At 45.2% G+C, this 19829-nt stretch overlaps 1 protein-coding gene across 1 annotated transcript in view; it reads left to right on the top strand.

The window, feature by feature from the left end:
* The first annotated feature begins 1372 nt into the window (after positions 1-1372).
* Positions 1373-19829, top strand: part of LOC138516978 (zinc finger protein 84-like) — a 44656-nt gene continuing 26199 nt past the window's right edge. Inside the window, exon 1 of the mRNA XM_069632465.1 lies at positions 1373-1473. The gene's annotated coding sequence lies outside the window, so the exon portion shown is untranslated. The remainder of the gene's footprint in view (positions 1474-19829) is intronic.

Below are 19829 nucleotides of genomic sequence, written 5' to 3'. Positions count from 1 at the left end.
CTTCCTCTCCATCTTGGGGTTTCAAGCTGCGGCTACTGAACACATGACTAAAAGGAATCCTTCCCTGGGAGCATGCGCAGTATGAGGTGTAAAAGTATTGAGCATGCACAGTGGAGACACTAGCCCTCATTACGAGAATGGCGGTCTGGGAACTACGGTGCCGGTATCGTAGTTCCCGGACCACCATACTACGAGCTCTGCTCGTGGGTGCCGTTCCCATTGCCATGTCTGGCCAGGCGGGAGTAACTGCACACGCGAGCAGAGCACGTTGGATGCACCGGCAGCACTCTGAATGCGCCGGTACATACAATGTCCCCATCCCCATTCAGCCCTGTGCGGCCAAATGGGGATGGGTAGTCCCTTCTTTACGGCACCCGCAAATGGGCAATTACCCGGTCCGCCAAACTCGGCATGACCCGGTTCTTGCCCATACGCGGGTGCCGGAAAAAATGCAACTCCAGCCCCAGCCGGAGTTGTAAAGAAGCCCACTACCTAGGTTGTCCAGATGTCCCGGTCCGCATAGTTGGATTGCTACAGTAATTAAATAGTAATTATTTTTCACAACACTTTCAGAAGGTTGAAGTTGGAGGTTTGGCTCGAACCCTTCCACCTTTCAGGTACAAGTCACAACACTTAATGAATCTGCCACAGAAACCTGCTTGGAAATCATTGTACAGCAAGCCTTGTAATATGAATTAGAACTAACGCTTGTTTTGAATTAACATGACAAGATTCACAGAGAAAACTGCACAAATGAGATCATATACAGTTTATAGAAAGGAGAAGTGCTGGAAATATGATTGGGTGGTGGTTGTGGGGGCGTGTTGGGGGAGGAGCGGTAATTGGTGGGCATCAATAGGGTAGTCCCTCTTTTATGTGGTTGGTCGTCCCGGTTTTTCGTTATGGAAATCTGGCCACCCTACCACTGCCTCTAGTTTGGGGTTTGAGACGCAGCTACTGAAGGCGTGCCTGAAAGGAGGATTCCTTCACTGCGGAGCATGCGCAGTATGAAGTGTAATGGTAATGAGCATGCGCATTAGGGAGACATCCTCTGACTTGGTGTTGGAGGCGTGGCTACTGAACGCATGCCCAGAAGGAATCCTTTAGTATTGAGCATGCGCACTATGAAGTGTAAAGGTAATATGCATGCGCATTAGATATTGCTTGCGTCACTAGGTTGGGGTTTGAGGTGGGGCTACTGAATGCATGCCTGAAAAGTTTCCTTAACTGCGGAGCATGCGCAATTTTAAGTGTAAATGTACTAAGCATGCGCAGTGGAGATAATGCATCTCTAGAGTGCGATTTGCCGCGCAGTTCTGATCCCATGCCCAGAAGGAATTCTTCATGCTGAGCATGCGCAGTATGAAGTGTAAATGTGCTGGGCATGCGCAGTGGAGAGACTGCCGGTCTGTCTTCCACTGCGAGGTGACTGAGCCCCGGATCCTCCTTATCTGCAGAGCTGGGAGTGGGAAGGTCGGTGGTTTAATATTCCCCTTAATTTCAGCATCACACGCATTAAGATCTAGGAAGGAGTGTTTCTTCCCCAGATATCTCCCTTTCTCGTCTTTTCACACTCCTGCTCTCCCCGGACCCTCCTTTTCTGGCCTCTCCTCTCGCCCTCTGCCTGTCTCTGGGCCTTCATCTTCTCAGAGGTCTTCCTCTCGGTCACTTACACTCCTCAGCCCCCTGCCTGTTCTTTTTATTCTATTTTACCCTGCAGAAAAGAATCATTGCAAAGCTGTCCATGACACTGCATGCACAATATCTATTCTATAGGGGCAGATTTTACTAAAAGGGCAGCACAAGCCTAGCAAGCTAGGTCCGCATAACCCCAGCAAGCTAGGTCACCATAAGCCCAGTAAGCTTGGGCAGCCTGATCCCATCAAGCTAGGTCAGCATGAGCCCAGCAAGCTAGGTCAGCATAAGCCCAGTAAGCTTGGGCAGCCTGATCCCATCAAGCTAGGTCCGCATAACCCCAGCAAGCTAGGTCAGCATTTTTATTTATTTATTTATTTGCATTTATCAAGTGCACTTGCAGCCTATGAGGCATCGAGGCGCTGTTACAGATGTTAAGCAGACTTGAGTTACAGGCAGGTGCCCAATGGGCTCATGGTTACACAGTGACAAACAAATTTGCCGGGAATTGCCTAGACCAATTTGTTATAGATATTATGTTTTACAGGCGGGTGCCCAATGGGCTCATGGTTACACAGTAACAAACAAATATGCAGGGAATTGCTCAGACCAATTTGTGATAGACATTCTGTTCAGACAAAGAGTCTAGTTTTGATAGCCTTGCGGAAGGCTAGGTGTGATTCAATCAATCTTAGGTGAGGTGGCAGTGCGTTCCAGTGCGTGGATGCTTGGGTGGGGAAGCTGGAACCTCCAGCGCGCACCTTTCGTGAGGTAGGTGTGACAATCGTGTTGGCATAGCGTGATCTTAGGGGTCTAGTGGCCATCTGCCTGATGATTCTGTCGATCAGGTAGGGTGGGGCGAGCTCATGGAGGCATTTGTGGGTGAGGGCAAGCATTTTAAAGACAATTCTCTCTTTGACAGGGAGCCAGTGGGCTTGTCTTCTGATTTCAGAGATGTGGTCTCTTCTGGCGGTACCTGTGGCTGCCCGGAGCGCATTGTTTTGAGCCAGCTGCAATTTGGCTACGTTTTTCCTGGAGGTCCCAGCAAGGAGGGCATTGCAATAGTCTAGCCTTGACCCGATAATTGTCCTGGCAATGGTGAGGCAATTGTGGTAGGCCAGGAAGGGCCTAGCAGCGTTGATGATTTTAGAGTAATAGGCTGAAGAGGTGGCGATAGCATTGACCTGTCTGTCCATGGAAAGGTCGGAGTCAAGGTAGACTCCAAGGGTCTTAACATGGTTTGAGACCTTGATAGCCATGATGGAATGTTATCAATGTTGAAGGAGGAGTACTGGTCTCCAAGGTTGCCCAATGTGAAAGGTGATCCTATGAGGAGGAGGTCTATTTTTTCACTATTGAGGCAAAGCCAGTTCTCTGCCATCCAGGATTGGATGGTGGAGTAGATAGTGGTGAGGGTGTTAGTGTCTGCTAAGTAGTCCAGCAAGCTAGGTCAGCATGAGCCCTGCAAGCTGGTCAGCATGAGCCCTGCAGGCTAGGTCAGCATGAGCCCAGCAAGCTATGACAGCATAATCCCAGCAAGGTAGGTCAGCATAATCCCAGCATGCTAGGTCAGCATGAGCCCAGCATGCTAGGTCAGCATGAGCCCAGCAAGCTAGGTCAGCATGCACATGTGGGCCTGTCTGTGAAAGGGCCTGTTATATCCCACACCTAGGATGCCCTGTAAGCTAGTTCTGCATGCACATACGGGTCTGTCTGTGAAAGGGACTTTACATCCCACACCTCGAAGGCCCAGCAAGCTAGGTCAGCATGAGCCCAGCAACCTAGGGCAACATGAGCCCAGCAAGCTTATTATGTAGGCCATGGGTCCTACCATTACAACATATAAAAAATTGATTAAATCTTATTTGTACTTATATAAATTAATCATAGCACAGATACATAGACTAATGTCAGAGAAAACGTGCGTATACATCACAACATTTTTATCATAACGTTTTTTTTGTTTAAATATAAAACAATGTTAAACTTCAGTGACACCATGTGATGATCAGGTTGGAGGAGACACAGATATAAACTATCTTAATTGCCCTATCTGTCTAATAAATCACAGATTTCCTCCGTCAGACAGTGTCACTTGGTTTGCATTCAAAAAGAAACATAATTCATGAGCAAAAAAGACATCCCAGGTCTACTTCCTTGATTCCGTTGTTAAACCATGTGGCATAGCTTGGTGGCACAAAGGTATACAAAGGACGTTTCGGCAGAGCATCGAGTATACTGCCTTCGTCAGGACCCCAAGGGAAATGGAGCTCTGTGGATGTGATAAATTACATAATTACTGTCATGTGAAGAATCCATTAAAAAAACAACAAGACAAACAAATTGAAGAAAGTCTAAAATTGATAAAGAAAGAAGAGCAGGAAACCTCTGTGTGTGCACAATCAAAACAGACAATTTCACCCATTATGTGCACCCTCACCAATGTAAAATCCACCTCCCTAGCAGTATGTACAATTATATCCTCCGCTAGGATTGTTTAAAAAGCATGGAGGGGAACACAAACAAAAGGGGAGGGGAAAAGAAAGGGGAAAAGGCCCTAAACCTCCCCATGTTTACGTGTGGTAGAGGATGGAACACCAGCATAGTCATGGAGCCTGCCACTACACCCAGGCTCAAGAAGTGCACAGCGCGAAACGTCCACACAGTTGTCCCTCTGCTTACTTGATGGAATGGCCAAAGGCTCCCAAAATAGATTGTCACTTTGATGTTGCCAGCACCATATATATGTATTTTCTCCTGAAAAATGGTGCATAGGCTCACAGCTGGTGATGTCACTACCAGAAGATAGAGGGAGGAAAGTTCATGACCTCACTCATAGTTAAAGTGTGCTCATGTGATATATTAAGTGAAATTTCAATCATCTTCAAAACGAACAAGGAACATGTAGGGGTACTCACCTAGATTACAGATACGGGCATGTTTACAAACATCCTCCCATGCTTAGTATCCATAGTGAGAACCAAACTCACAAGAAATTGGGAAATTCGATCTTGAAGCAGTTTGGAAATTCGATCTTGAAGCAGTTTGGATAGTGACAAATCCCATATGCCAAACTGTAATAAAGCAGAATGGAAACATTGTGATGTAAAGAGTGTAACCAGAAAGCTAGGCCAGCATGAGCCCAGCAAGGTAGGTCAGCATGGGCCCAGCAAGCTAGGTCAGCATACACATGTGGGTCTGTCTGTGAAAGGCCCGTTATATCCCACACCTACGAGGCCTAACAAGTGTACTGCCCACTTAAATGATTTTAGGAAATTATGGCTCGAGATGCCTGTGTCTGGAGAAGGCTCCCCTCAGTTGAGGAGTGTGGTGGGAATCAATGCTTTAAGTGGGGTAAGAAATTGAGGGGGCCATCATTTGGGGGCGTGGCTTCCATGGCCATGGTGTTAAAAGTGCACAGACCATAGTAAGGTGCACAAACAAATCACACCTTACTATGGTTTGTGCACTTTCAAGCCATCTTTTATAAACGTAGAAATGTTACATATTTCTATGTTTATAAAAAGGTGGCTTGAAAGTGCACAAACCATAGTAAGGTACGCACACGTGAGGGGTGACCCTGATCCCCTGGGGGCCACGGGAGGAGGGAATCCCATATCTGAGCCGCCGCGGTTGCGAGTGTTGGCCTTGCAAGCCGCGCAAGTGGCTGGACTGGACGCAGATCCGGTGCCTGTAGTCATAATGCCAAGAGACAGGCGCCTAACCTCAGACTGCACAAGTGACTGGTTAGAATGCGCGCTAATTTGTCCAGGAGTCCCCGCGAGTGCTCAAAAGCTTCTTAAACCAATTACTCACCCTGCCCTCATACCTGAGCTAGGTGATAACGAAACAGTTTGCACCACTGAGACTCAAAAAAAATACACAGATTGTAATAAGGAGTGCATGGAAGTTTCCCACTTGTTGGAAGAAACAGATGTAAACTGTAAAGTCAAGAACCCAGCACTTGAAAAACTGGAAAGATGCAATGACGCCTCTTGCCAAGACGAGGCGAGGATTGCCTCGCCACAAGAAAATATAAATCCTGTTTCTTCAAAGAGCAACACTATGAAAAAAAGCTTGCAATCCCCTGCAAAAAAACAAAACTCGCTGGCCATTGTAAACAAACTGCTGCTAGATTTGACTGAACTGAATGTCTCTCTAACCTCAAAACCAGCGATAGCCATTGAATCAAAAAGCAATCTAGAAGAAACACACAGTGAACCATGTCGAACACAGCAAACACCACCGATACCAGTTAAAGAATCCACCCCGCGGAATCACTGGCTATGTGGTGCAAGAAAAAGAAGACGGGTAGCTGAAAGCCTGTCACCTCCGTTCGAATGCTCACAGAATAGACCCAGGCAAATCGATATCACTCCTTCGACAAACTTAAACGGAAATCATCAAGAGAGATGCTCCTCACCTAAGATTATTCTCAGCCTAAGTACAGAAAAACGGCCAGCCTCATCTAGCAATGATGAATCTCTCTCATACTCTTCAGAAGAACAAAGGCGTAATTCAAAACCAAAACGATTGAGTAATAGAGTTCCATCAAATCGAAGTAGGAACGATGCAAACGTTCAGAAACGAATCAAGGAGGCTTTAAATGAATTAAGACCTTTTGTCATGCCTCCGCTGACAATAGCGATAGCCCCTATGCTTAAGATGTATGAGCAAATTAACGAGAATATAAAAGATCTCTCAACCCTGTCTGCTTTGATGAATTCAAAACTGCCTCTCGCAGATACCCAGGCAGCTATGACAACTGCCAAACTATGGGGAAACATCCAAAGAATAGATCAGTCCATTAAGGACCTTGCAGACCAAAAGAGAAATAATACTGAAGACAAGAGGGTTTTAGCTGAGGTGACCAGAGAGGCACTGGGGCTATTAAAACAAAATCAAAAACTGAGAAGGGACGAAGTGGATTCAAACACGATGATATCTCAGCAATCTTCATCGAGGTCTGTTGTTACCCAAACAAAAGGATTTGAGGGCCGAATCAACAACCGGTGAGCCGGACCGGTACAACAATACCATATCTAACTGAACACCGAGACAAAGAAACAACACAAGTTAGTCCTGGAGTTATGGAAGGCATGGAACCGTCTATCGTAGGAACTATATGTCCCACGTTGATGCAAACTATACAGGTTTCCTGCCCATCGTCAAATGTGGCGAATGCTACCCATAATCTTTACCCTGTAACGTGCCAACCAAACATTTATAATCAATTGGAAAAAGAGAAGACTGCAGTCGTCCAGGATTCTACCCCCCAAACAGAAGTGTGCCCAACAACTTCTGCCAATGCCGACGGCATCACAGAGCCCGGTGACCTCAATTCGCAAGCTCCACATGTTAATCTAATTCCTCAGTCCACAGGTGAAAAGAAAAAGATCGTAAGCATCCTCAACACACCAAATGAAACGGACCTTTCATCCCCATGTCGGACAAATGAAGTGGAGGTCTCTAATTCAAGTGGAGGAAATATTTCTGGCCAAAATTCAAGTAAGACTAAAACTTACGATATATTTCAGAAACCGAACCTGGCCACTTTAAGTCATGCACTGGAAAAGAAAACAAAAAATCAAAAATGCAAGAGAAAACGAAATAATCACGGCTTAAGGAAATTTCTCAGGAATCTGAAGGCAGTGAATGTCTTCGTAAACACAGAACAGCCGAGCGCAAGTCTCAAAAAAACTTTGCCAAATCCTAAAACAAACGAAAAAACCATTGTTGATGAAACAATTGTCGTAGATGAAAGCGTAGAAATTGCACAGAGCGATCTACTTGATCTCTCTACCTACGAAGATGGTTCATGCTATGAGGAAACTGAAGAGCAAACTGCTGAGGACTCTGCCAATCAAAGTTTTCCACAAATTGAGAACAAGCAGCTGGCAAAACACACACAAGATACGGCAAACCGTGGAAGAATCTGCCAGCTAATATTGCCCATTGAAGACTTAAAAGCCCCAGACCCAGTACAACAAGAGACCAAATTCGAGACAATGGATGAGAAAAGAAAACGGCTAAGAGCTGGTAGCGGTTTGATTGAAATATCACACAACAGATATGATACAGGGACTATAACAAACAGTCTAAAGGTGAAGGATGCTGCTGGAACACCGAGATGCCACACTCCACCAAGTAAACCCTTACTCAAAACATACTCAAAGGATCCTACAATAGGATCAACCGCCAAAAAGAACGACGGAACCTGGAGGCAAGCCATCCAAAAAAATAGTCTACAAAACGGGAAACACAAAAAGCCTGGGAGGCACGTATTGATCCTGGAACGAATTTTAGATACAAAAGATGGCCTAACGGTAAATAGAAATAACGTATTACGCCTATTACATCACGTGCCCGGCCTTCGCTCCATAGAGTCAAATGATATTCAAACAGTCGAATTTGTAAGTGATCATCGAAATGACAAAGTCCGGCTTCACATTGACTCCAGATTAATAAGTGACCTGCTCATGAACGCAATCCAGTTTCTGCTGTCCATGGGATTTGACATTCATGAAGAAAGAAATACGGCCCGGGAAGATGTATTTTCCACCGATACCCAAAGTGGAAGTCCGGAAGACTCTAAAAGTCAGGATAGACATGCCGAGAAATCTGGTGTGGCCCAAATAGGGTCTACAAGCAAGCAGGCAGCAGAGCGACCAGTAATACTCCAGACTGAAAAGGAGTTTAGTGTTAAAAATCATGCACGCTTTACACCCGGAGAACAAATAAAAATCACAATAAATGGAAACATAAGCACTGCAACAAATGAAAACGAAGCAATACATGACACAGAAAAGCCAAATAAGCGACCGAATTGGAACTGGTTAGCGGGTGTCCTGGGCAGTAAATCGAGCTAATGCCAACAAGGGCCAGTCGGCCCGACCATTAACATTCTTTCTTGGAATACAAGAGGCTTCATTCACCTATTTAATGACACAAAAAACTGGAACAACGATCAAACCGTTATCTGCCTGCAAGAAACATGGATGGCAAATTGTCCTGCGTCCGACGTATACGAGATAGCTATAAACCTGGCAATAACAAGAGCCAAGGGACGTCCATCTGCCGGTCTCTTAACAATGATAAAGAAGAAGTCTGGTTGGAAATTAGAGAAAACAATGAACATATCACCCTTCATCCAGTATTCTGTGATTGCCGCGAAAAATGAGATGAACAACAACACAACCCAAATTCACATCATCAATATCTATTGGCATCACAAGAATGCAGGAAAACATAAATTTATAACAATGGTGTGTGATTTAATTGATGGAATAAACAGTGCTCACCATAATCCAAACATTATCTGTTGTGGTGATCTTAATCTGGACTGCGTGAATGAGGCAAAAACGCCTGGGCCTAAAACCCTGCTACAAAAGCTGGCAAAATAATGGTGTGACGATCTAGAGGAAAGAAATGTCACCATCTTAAATAGTAACACCACGGGGGATATTCTGCCAAAAAAAACGTGGAGATTTCTAAAGCAGTCCTCCACCATAGATTACTTCTTCATATCTGATAATCTGCAACAACGCGTCATTGCTCTCAACATCACAGCAAACCTAAACAGTGACCACAGCCAACTAGAATTGACAATTAAAATGTCAAACATCAAGAAGCCCCAACAATGACACAGTCAGATCTCTGTCGAACCTAACAGATCTCGGCTGAGAATAAAACCTCAAGAAGTCAAGATTTTAACAAAATCCTATAACAAATATGTACTGAGTGCATCAGAATCGAGAGCTGAATATAGTTGCCTTCTACAACAATTTATGAGGGTAGACTTGGGGCTGAGAAAACCCTCCATTCTGCCAATACATCGTTTTGATAAACAAGTTCGGGAAAGAAAACAACAACTGCGAAAAGAATTGAGGCAACATAGAAACCTGAATGTTGAGCAACGAAAGAAGGCAGTTAAAACTAGCAAACAGAAATACAAAAACTGGCAAATATCGCATAAAGCAGTCATGTACCAAAACAACAGCGAAACAATGCTTGCAAGCCTTAACAACAAAAATTCCTCAGAGTTTTGGAAACTAATAAACAACCTTAACTGCACGCAAGACGCAATTCAATCGAACATGGTGAATGAAAAAGATTGGATCAACCACTATAACTTGGTATACGAGAAAAAAAGTACCACCATCGACCCGCTACTGCCTGAGCTCTCAAAATGGGACTTGAACTTCGATAAAGAGGACATCCTACAGAGTATCCAAAGATGCTCCAACTCCAGGGCACCGGGACCTGATGGCCTGACGAACTTTATTCTCAAACAAAACCCTGAAGAGTGGGCAAACTTCTTATCAAAACTGTTTGCCACAATTGCTAATGAAGCAAAAGTCCCAACCAGTTGGAAAACCGCAATTGTCATTCCAATCTTTAAAAAAGGCAATAGAGCTGAACCTAAAAACTACAGACCCATTGCCTTGCTGGACGTTGTGGGAAAAATATTCGCGACTCAAATACAGAAACAACTACAAGAGTGGATACAAGAGTCAAGTCATGTGGACATCCGTCAAGCGGGTTTTGTCAAAGGCGTAGGCTGTGGCCTAAACCTTTTTCTGCTAAACCTACTTAAGATGGATGCGATACAAAGAAACAAAAAAATCTATTTGGCATTTGTGGACTTATCGCAAGCCTTTGACAGTATAGACAGAGAGTTACTTTGGAAAAAAATGTTTGATTGGCAATGTCCAATTAGTCTACTTTCAGCAATAAAAGCATTACACACCGATACGGAGATAAAAATAAAGCTAGATAAAAGTGGCACTCTATCGGCTCCAATAAAAACATATCGAGGAGTAAAACAAGGGTGCCCTCTGGCTTCTGTCATCTTCAATCTGTTTATCTCAGACTTGGGCGATGCATACAAAGGTGCAAACACTTTTCCTCCAAAAGTTAATGGAAAAGACCTTCATTGGCTTCTGTACGTGGATGACCTTGTTCTCTTGGACTTGACGCCAATAGGTCTGCAACGAAAACTCGGGATTCTAGCACAATATATCCGGCTAAACGGCCTAAATGTGAACACACAAAAATCAGAAATTTTAATCCTGCAAGATCTGCAAAAGAACAAAGATCCCATTGGGAAAAAAAAGTTCACGTGGAAACTGGATGATGGCAAAATTGAGCTAAAAAACAATCACTGTACTTGGGTATGTTGCTCAGCTCAAGTATAAACGATGCCCCATGGGTAGGAAAAGTCAAGTCAAAATGTAAACAACTGACAGCGCAGGCTTGCATTATAAACGCAAAATTCGGGAAACACTCATTAACACCCGTTTTAACATTCTATAAGGCAAAAGTCATACCGGCCTTGATCCATGGAGCCGCATGTGCCTTTGGCTGCCCAGCAGAGCTATGGGCCTCTTTGGAACACTCGTTTTGGTCGAAAGTCTTGTGTCTACCCCCTGGCGTACCAACCGCCTGCATAAGACATGAGCTGAGTCTCCTATCTATTAATGGAAGGATAACGTGGAACACCCTAAATGAATTCCGCAAAGTATCTGCTGAAAAGCCGATCAGCCAATATAACATCTTAAAAACTTCAGTTATAGAGCATGATAATTCTGTGCTTACAATGTGGCTCCAACGTTGTGAAAAAATCCTCAGCGACATAGGAGCAGACAAAAATCTACTGCAAGAAAATCCGAATAAGGTTAAATCCCTGTTGTGGATCCAAGACTGGATTGACACGGGTGATACGTGCAAAAAACACAGAATAATGAAGCTGATGCCAAACGGAGAGAGAAAATTGAACATAACCCAGCCATACTTACACAAATTTCCAAATAAAAAACGTAGAGCACTGTTCATGAAATATCGTCTCAACCAATTTCCGACCAAAGAAAATCTAAACATACGGAACGGCATGGATCAAACCTCCACAACGTGCCGACTGTGTGGGAAAGATACTGAAACGTTGAAACATCTGACGCTGGAATGCAGTCACCCGATACAGGAACGCACAAAGCATTTTGGAAGGTTTATAATGGCAAAGCCATCATTATCCGCTGAAGAATGGTGGACACGACTTTCTCAAGATTCAGATCGCAGCCTAACAATTGAACTACCTTCTTTTTAGAATTAATGATGGAGAAGCTACTAAAGGCAGAACCTAATTTGGAAATACAATCGTCGAAGTTATCAGAGGCAGAAGTTTAATCAGCATCAGTGAAAGAACTGTCCCTTTCCTATAAACACCTAGCTTTGAAGTTTTGACGAATGTGAAATCAACCCAAAACATTGTCCCAACAAATCTATGTCGCATGAAGGACTCACTGACTGATTCTGTCCTTTTATGGGCGCTCTAGTTTCGTGGCTTTTTCTAGTCTTCTCCTATGTACTTCTTTTCTTATTTTTTAAAGGTTTGTAACAAACCAATAAAAAAAAAATAGTTCTATTTTTATAAAAGATGGCTTGAAATGTGCACAATTCAAGCCATCTTTCATAAAGTTTGGAGCACGGAAAAAACCCAAGGTGTCTTCCTTGTCCGTCCATCGACAAAGTATGGCTTGAATTGTATACTTTTCAAGCCATCTTTTTTAAACATAGAAATGTGTTACATATTTATATGTTTATAAAAGATGGCTTGAAAAGTACAAACTTCAAGGCATCTTTTATAAAGCTTTGATGACGGACCAATGCGCCTTGGGCTCAGTGATCTGTGCTCTGTCTTCAGAGCACATAGATCACCACAGCCAAATGCGTCTTTGAACCCCTGTGAACCCTGCAGGCTCCGTGATCTAATCTGCAGATTAGATCACAGAGCCCACGGGTTCGCTGAGGGTCAGTGACCTGGGGAGGGAAAACAAAGGGCTCATAACTTTCTCTTGTGACCCCTCCTACAGCAGCTGGCTGGCACTTCTGTAGCTTGCCTGACATTAAAATGGTGGGCGCATCCCAATCGTGGCTACGGCCGTGGCGGGATAATGTGTCCTGCCATGGTGTGGTGGGACCGGGGGGCCCCGGCAGGGCCCCGACTCAGCCCCACGTTTTGGAGACTGCCGGGCCTGCTCCCATTTCCAGAGCAGCCACGCCTGCAAGAGAAGGTAGCATAACCCATATCACACGCTATCTATAATTTTTTTGTCCATGCCAGTTCCTGCCAAACACCATTCTGATCAGAATTCCTTTTGTTCTGTTGCAGGACTAGCAGTCCCAGAAGCCCATACAAGAACAAAAGTCATTGAGCCTCATTCCGAGTATGGTGGTAAGGGATAGCGGCCACCGGTAATGAGACCGGTGGCGGTATTCCCTTACCGCCATACTCCGAGTTCCCTCTGCGCCCTCGCCCTTAATGCCTGCTTTGAGCAGGTGTTAAAGTCGAGGGCTCAAAGGGGCCTGCAAGCCAATAACGGTGACCGTAATGAACGGTCACCGTTATTTGCATCTTCCCCATTCCCATTGAGCCCTATGGGGGCTCATTTCGGAATGGGGAAGAGCCTTGGTGAATGGGGAATCACCGCCCGCCAACCTTGGAATGGGGCGGTGATTCCGCCATCCACCAAGGCGCTGCCGGTCCGGGTACGGCGTCAACCAAGGCGTTAATAGCGCCATTGGTTAGCGCCGTACTCGGAATGAGGCCCATTGCCTCCTGCAGGCTAAATCCACTGACTTAACTAGTAATAAAAAAAAATAAAAGCACCTGCAAAATGCAGGGTCCTCCCTCTGGAATGGCCTCCCTGCCCCTCTGAAACACGAGCAGGAACACCTTAGGGTCTGGAAGCAGCTCAAGACTTTCCTTTTCAATACTGCTTTCTCTCCCTTGCTGACCTACCTTCTGCCACGCTAGGTGTTCGCCTGGCTACCCTCTTTACCTAATGGGCACCATGCGTCCTCGACGACCTGCAAGCGCCTGCACTGTCTCCGGGCCCTTCAGGGCTGTATCTTTAACCCTACGGCTCCCCCTCCCTCTGTTGCACTTCCCTAGTTGGCTCCCCCGGGTGAACTTACACAGATTAATTTCTGCCCTGACTGCACTATCTTTCTCCCTTCCCCCCTTGCACATTCTGAATGATACAAGGCCTAGTAAGATTGTTTGTTTGTTTTCGTTTTACCCATGTCTCCCTACCTTGTCTTGTCATGCCTAGTAACACTTGTGTGCAGGCGCGCTATAAATGTTCAATCACCCAAAACAGGGTCTATGCTTGTGAAAGTCACACATCAACTGAGTAATTGGGCCTCATTACACGGACGGCGGTAAGGGTTAATGGTCACCGTTAATGGTACCGGTGACCGTTAACCCTTATCACCTTACTACGAGGTCCCTTTGCGGGTTGGAGACTTTAACGCCTGTTTTTTGCAGGTGTTAAAAACCAACCCGCAAAGCGACCAGGGAGCTAATTACGGTACCGCAATTTGCGGTGCCGTAATTAGCACCTTCCCCATTCCCATTATGCCCTATGGGGCAAAAATGGGAATGGGGAAGGGCAATGGGGGAAGGGGGAATTACTGCCCCACCAACCTTGGAATAGGGCAGTAATTCCCCTTTCCTCCAAGGCGGTGCCGGTATTCCACCACCGTCCGTGTAATGAGGCCCATTATGTATTTGGGGAGAGCATGGAAATATGTAGTTATGAACTCCCTACTATTGGGGTTTACCCACCGGGAAGTCTGAGCAAATGCCCGCTTTATCTTCCTGAACAAACTCCCTAGGCACCTGATCTTCCACACACTGCAAGTTCTATGCAGCCTTACGTGCCTTGTGGGTTCCCATGGGTGGAAAACTTGGGTGAGAACATCCATTTAGCAAATGCTATACAATTCATATCATTCGTGGTCTGGAAGGATGCCATCATCTGTTCATAAAGTTCCAGGTGTTCCCTTACCAAATACTTGTCATTCTTTTGGTACGGGGTCAAGAAGCTCTTTATGGCCTTGATTTGTCTTATTGGGTCTTTCACAAAACCCTTGCTCTGCTTCGCTGTCTTTTTCTTCCTATGCACCTGAGTCCATTCACCTTCTGACTCAGAGCTGCTAGTGGTACTCCCTTCCATGTCTTCTAGGCGCTCCCTGTCTCTCTGAGACTGGGAATATCTCCCAGAACCACAAGGTCTGGACACATGTTTGTTTGTTTGTTTGTTTGTTTGTTTGTTTATTTTTGTTATTTTTGTTACATCTCATCTGGATTTCCTTTCCGGCCCAGGATAGAACCCAGTTTCCTGGCCCCTCTCTGGAGTCCCCCCTCTCCTCCCTCAATATACAGAGGTTTTTAGAATGCCCTTTTAGGCTGAGGGTCTGGCTTTTCTCCTTCAGTGAAGCGGGCAAGGTGGTCTCTTTGTTTGTAGTCACATCCTCAGCCAATCTGACTTCCTGACTTTCGACTCATAAGAGTTTTCATGGTCCGAAGTACTTACTGTATTATTCCTTACTTCCCAGGACACACTTGTCCGGCCACTTTCCCTTCTGTGTGGAAGCGATGGATACTTATCAATGCAGACAGGGACTGATCTTCTTGATCAGTTGGGCTAGGCCTGGGTAAGTCTAACTGCCTCATGTTACCCTGTTCTTGATAGGTGGCATGCAGGAGGTTGGTTCCCATTTGTTCACATGAGGTTGTAAATTACTGCTAGGAGGCCCCTATTAGGAAGGGCACCTCACTTTGATCAGTGGGTGCCTCAGGTCCTGTTTACCATTTTTGATTTCCTTGGATGAAGCTCTCACACATGTGTCTCTATTTATTTGCTGTTGGTAGTCAGAGAGCTGGCTTGTTAATTCTGAAACAAAGGCATGATTAATCTCACATTATGTGTTACTACTGACTTCTGCAATTGTATTCAATCCCCCTCTTGCTTCTCTTTTTGACTGCTTACTCTCTGTTCTCTCCTCACCTCGCTTTTCTCCCTTTTCCTATCTCCTCCCCTCTGCCCCTTACTTTCTTCTATGCACTTACTCTATCAGAATTGTCCCTGGCCCTAGTAAGATAGAAACCTTGCCTGTCTCCTCCCCTCTTCCCCATACTTGTTCCCCCGCCCAGCACTATCTGAAATGTCGTCAGGCCTAGTATGATAGTTGCTTGTTTTGTTCCTCCCTCCCTGTCTGCACCCCTCTCCCTCACCTTTTGTTTTTTCCGGCTGTACCAGAAATGTCATCAGGCCTAGTATGGTAGTCTGTTTCCATTTCCTTCCCACTCTCCCCACCCCTTCCTTATGTCTTAGCTCTTGCACTATCTGAATTACGTCCTATAGATAATTTCACTTCCTTACTCTTTATGGCCTGTAAGAATGTCATTGTATTTTCCATTGTTCCCTCGCCTTGAAGCGCTTTGAAACACATTGGGCCTCATTAGGACCCTTGTGGTCCCGTAATGAACGGTTCCAGTAAGGGTCCGCACTGTTCATTACGAGAAGCCAAATTCCGAGGACTGCTGCGGGACCCGCTAAGGAACGCCTGGTCAAACCCGGCGTCCTTAACGGGTCCCATTAGCAGTCCAGGATGCTAACAACAGGCCTGTCATTAACGGGCCCCTTGTTAGTATCCTCCTCATTCCCATTGAGCCCTATGGGGCTCAAATGGGAATGGGGAATGTTTTTTTCCAGAGCCCAGAAAAGGGCAATAACAGGGTCCGCCAAGGTCGGCATGACCCAGTTATTGCCCATTTCTGGGCCTCGCTGTTACGCTCACCTGGTTCCCACAGGGGCGTTGATCGGACCCGGACAGCTGCGGTCTCCACCAACGTGATGCGTAGTGCCAAGATGACTGTCTGGACTGGCTCGCCTAATCTCGTCTGCTTGATCCATAGAAGTATTCTCCTGCAAGTGGAGAAAGGAATTTAGCCACCCGTGGATTTTAGTGATGGCCCCCTCCCACTGTTTTCGTTCTCCCCACTTGTCACCTCCGATATCCCCTTTTAGTAACCTCACCGTATGTTTTTAAATGATGAGCTCTCCATCCTGCATGGCATGCAGGGGCGCATAGATACCAGTTACTTCACTGGTTTGAAGGTACTGGAGGAGTTCCGGAGGAATATTGACTCCGGGGTTTATAAAGTTCAGAGTTCAATATGTCCGATGTTCACTCTTGTTCCATTCCCTTGTTGATTTGCAGCTGGTTCAAAAGAATGTTGCCTGAGGCAGCGGATGGCGTTCAGGTAAGAGTCTGTATTACCCAACACTGTCCGGTAAAAGTTGTATGAGTTTAACTTGTTGTTTTCTCTCCCTTTATAGGTGTGGCATATGAAGATGAGGCGTATTAAAGGGTAATGCCTCCGGTGGTAAATCAGGTAAGCCTATAGTGGTAAGAGATTGTATTTGTTGGCTCTCTTGGCTCACCTTGTTGTTTCTTTTGTTTTCCACCAGGTGCTGGAGTTCGACGAAGAAAATGATGGAGGCAGCGCCGAGTCGAAAGATGCTGTGGAATGGTGAGTATAGCGCGGCGCTGCTGCTGGCGATGCGAGACGCGTTCTGGAATAATGTCCTTTCCAGGCTCGGAGACGTGCTGGATCCAGAATCAGGTAATGAATTCAAATAATGTCCGTGATCTAACCTTTTCTTCCTTTTTCCCCTTTTTCTAGGAGCTCCGGATGACGGGCGTGGCAGAAGACTGGATGCTGACTTGCAGGCAGGTGAGCATTACGCTGCAGGATGCAGAATAACGCCAAGCGTGTGCTGCTGTTCGGGCATGGTTTAAATAGCCTCCAAAGTAGTTCCAGGTAAGAAGTTCCCCAGAACCACAGCTGAGTAAAACATATTCCCTGTAACAAAATAGTCCTATCCAGGCCTCACGTTGGCTTGGATTCATTTGCAGCTTGGTCTGCATGAGGTGAGTAAAGTCTATGAGCCTGGCGCCTATGGCGCCAGGACTGGTTTCTAAGATGAGCCTGGTGCCTAAGGCGCCAGGACTGAACCCAAACAGCCCCCAGCCGGGGCTGCTGGGGTTTTAACAAGTATCTGGATGCCTGCTCCCGGGGCTGATGGACTCGATCCGGATGCCCGGGGGTAGGCATCATGACACCCGCTACCACAAGGGTCCTAATGAGGTCCATTGAGTATAGGCGCTATGTATAAATAAACTATCATATCACATCATGCACCCTGCTCTGAGCTACCAACCTATCCTTTGTTTTCTGCACTTCCTGCTGAAGTGATTAATTTTCCCTCTGTGAGCCTTGTAAGCTGCGTGCATACTCAAGGTGCTTTTCCTTCAGGAGACAAATCTTTCTCTTGATCATCCCTACATTTTACTGCCTCTAATAGTTCAGCTTCTATTTGCCTCACTCAGTCTACTAACTCATTCCTCTCTTCTCTAATTCTGGTCAGTTCCTGAGAACCTGACTGTCCCTTTTCTACCTCCATTTCCAACTGATTTATCCTGTGTAACAGAACACTGTTATCCTGATTCATGAAGTATTTTTTTTGAGCCAGCTGTGTCCTCTGTTGTTTCAGAGTACTTACCTGCTGATGTATCTGAGCAAAGTCATTTTGGGAATCAACCCCTTTGATAATTAATTGACTATTTTCAGTTATCAATTATTTTATTTCTGATTGGAATGCAGTAAAGTCCTCCAAAACAACTCTATTATGAGCAGCCTGATAATTTAGCTTGTGTTGCAGTGTGCCCAGATTTTCTACACTCTCTTTATGTGCATTTTCAGGGTGGAAAACTTTACTTCACGCTCTGCACTTTCTTGCTACAGTATTTTCAGCTCATCTTTGAGTTGTACAACATCCTGGGCATGTGACAGGTCTCCAGCCTGATTCATCCTACTAGCCTCACTATGTTGCCAACGCTCATCCACTAACAGCAAATGAAAATATAACAGAGCCGTTAGCTGAGCCATTTGTATTTTTTCATCACGAGTAGTTGTGGTCATATACAGTGCTTCAAGTGCTTTTTGCAATACGGCTTCATGGCAAATATTGCTTACTGGGGTAATGTCCAGCACAATTCTGGTTTGTCAGTTTCCTGCATCGTCCTCAACCCATTCTCCTTAAGAAAAAAATGTAGTTAGGAGATGCTCCCTGGCTTCCCCAATTTGTACAGTAGTTATTTTCACAATTGGCTTTTTGCACTTTAGTAAACCTTGCTTTATTCAGGGGCAAAATCACCCTGTTCCTGCTTGATTTCCTCACTCAAATAAATTCTTACACACTCTTAATTGTTTACCTCAACATCTCCCTGGAATTGAGGAGTCAAGTTCTAGCTACACTTAAACAAAACAAAGATGACTTTCCCTCCACCTTATGAAATTTGCATCAAAATGAATAGACTGTCACAATGCACTTGTCATGAATCAGGAAAAGGAAGCTAAATCCCAGCACGACCCCCAACTTTGTAACAGTTTATTTATAAGCCAATCTTAACACAGGGAGTTCCTTCCCTCCCCACTCCCGTGGTTACGCAACAAACTGTTTAACAGATTCTTTTTTTATCCCTATCTCAGACACATATCATGCCCCTTGGATCCATCTCCCCTGAGCTAACAATGAGCCAAGAACCAGGCCGGTGAACAGGAAATATATGGGTATTTATTTAAATTAAAAGTAATAGAAGTTAGCATGAAAATGTTAAGCGCCATTTTATCCGTGGCACAACACAATCAACTTCTTTCAGCACAAATAAATCACAAAAGTGAGTTAAAAAGAACACATACACACTTCTTACTTTCTGCAAATTTCACTTAGCTAAATAATTACACTGGTCAATGGCTGTTATGTACAGTTGTGCGAATGTGATCTTCCTGCATTCCTGCATGCTTAAAAGGATAGCAGTAGGATTTCAAGATTGGTTCAAATACATATGGCAAATATGGTTTCACCCACACTTTTGGTTTAAAATAAACACAGTGTGATTCTGCACTTTGTTTTTCAGATCCACCGCCCGTGCTTTGGTCTATGCTGAGAAGTCAGGCAGAAAAAGTTTTGGGGAATTTTGGATTTCAGACCCCCCTTACTGAAAGGCCTGTGTCGGGGAAGCTGGATACAAATGTTGGACTGATTTAAGTACAAAGATACCCCTCTTCCTTAAAGAAGTCAGAGCCAGCTGGGCAACAAGGATTACCCAATTAAATTATAGGCTATAGTTTTCGCGGGAATCACCATCAGACCTCATCATGTCAGGCTTATACTGCATCACCAGCTCATACAGTACAGGCAGAGTCTCTGCTGTTCCAGTAGGCATCCAGAGCACTGGCATCACCATCAGACCACATAATGTCGGGCATGTACACCATCACC

Source organism: Ambystoma mexicanum, chromosome 6q (assembly GCF_040938575.1).
Source record: "Ambystoma mexicanum isolate Mex_15411 chromosome 6q, UKY_AmexF1_1, whole genome shotgun sequence".
NCBI classification, from domain to species: Eukaryota; Metazoa; Chordata; class Amphibia; order Caudata; family Ambystomatidae; genus Ambystoma; species Ambystoma mexicanum.
The sequence above is the reverse complement of the archived record's forward strand: the minus strand, read 5'-3'. Positions and strand labels throughout refer to the sequence as shown.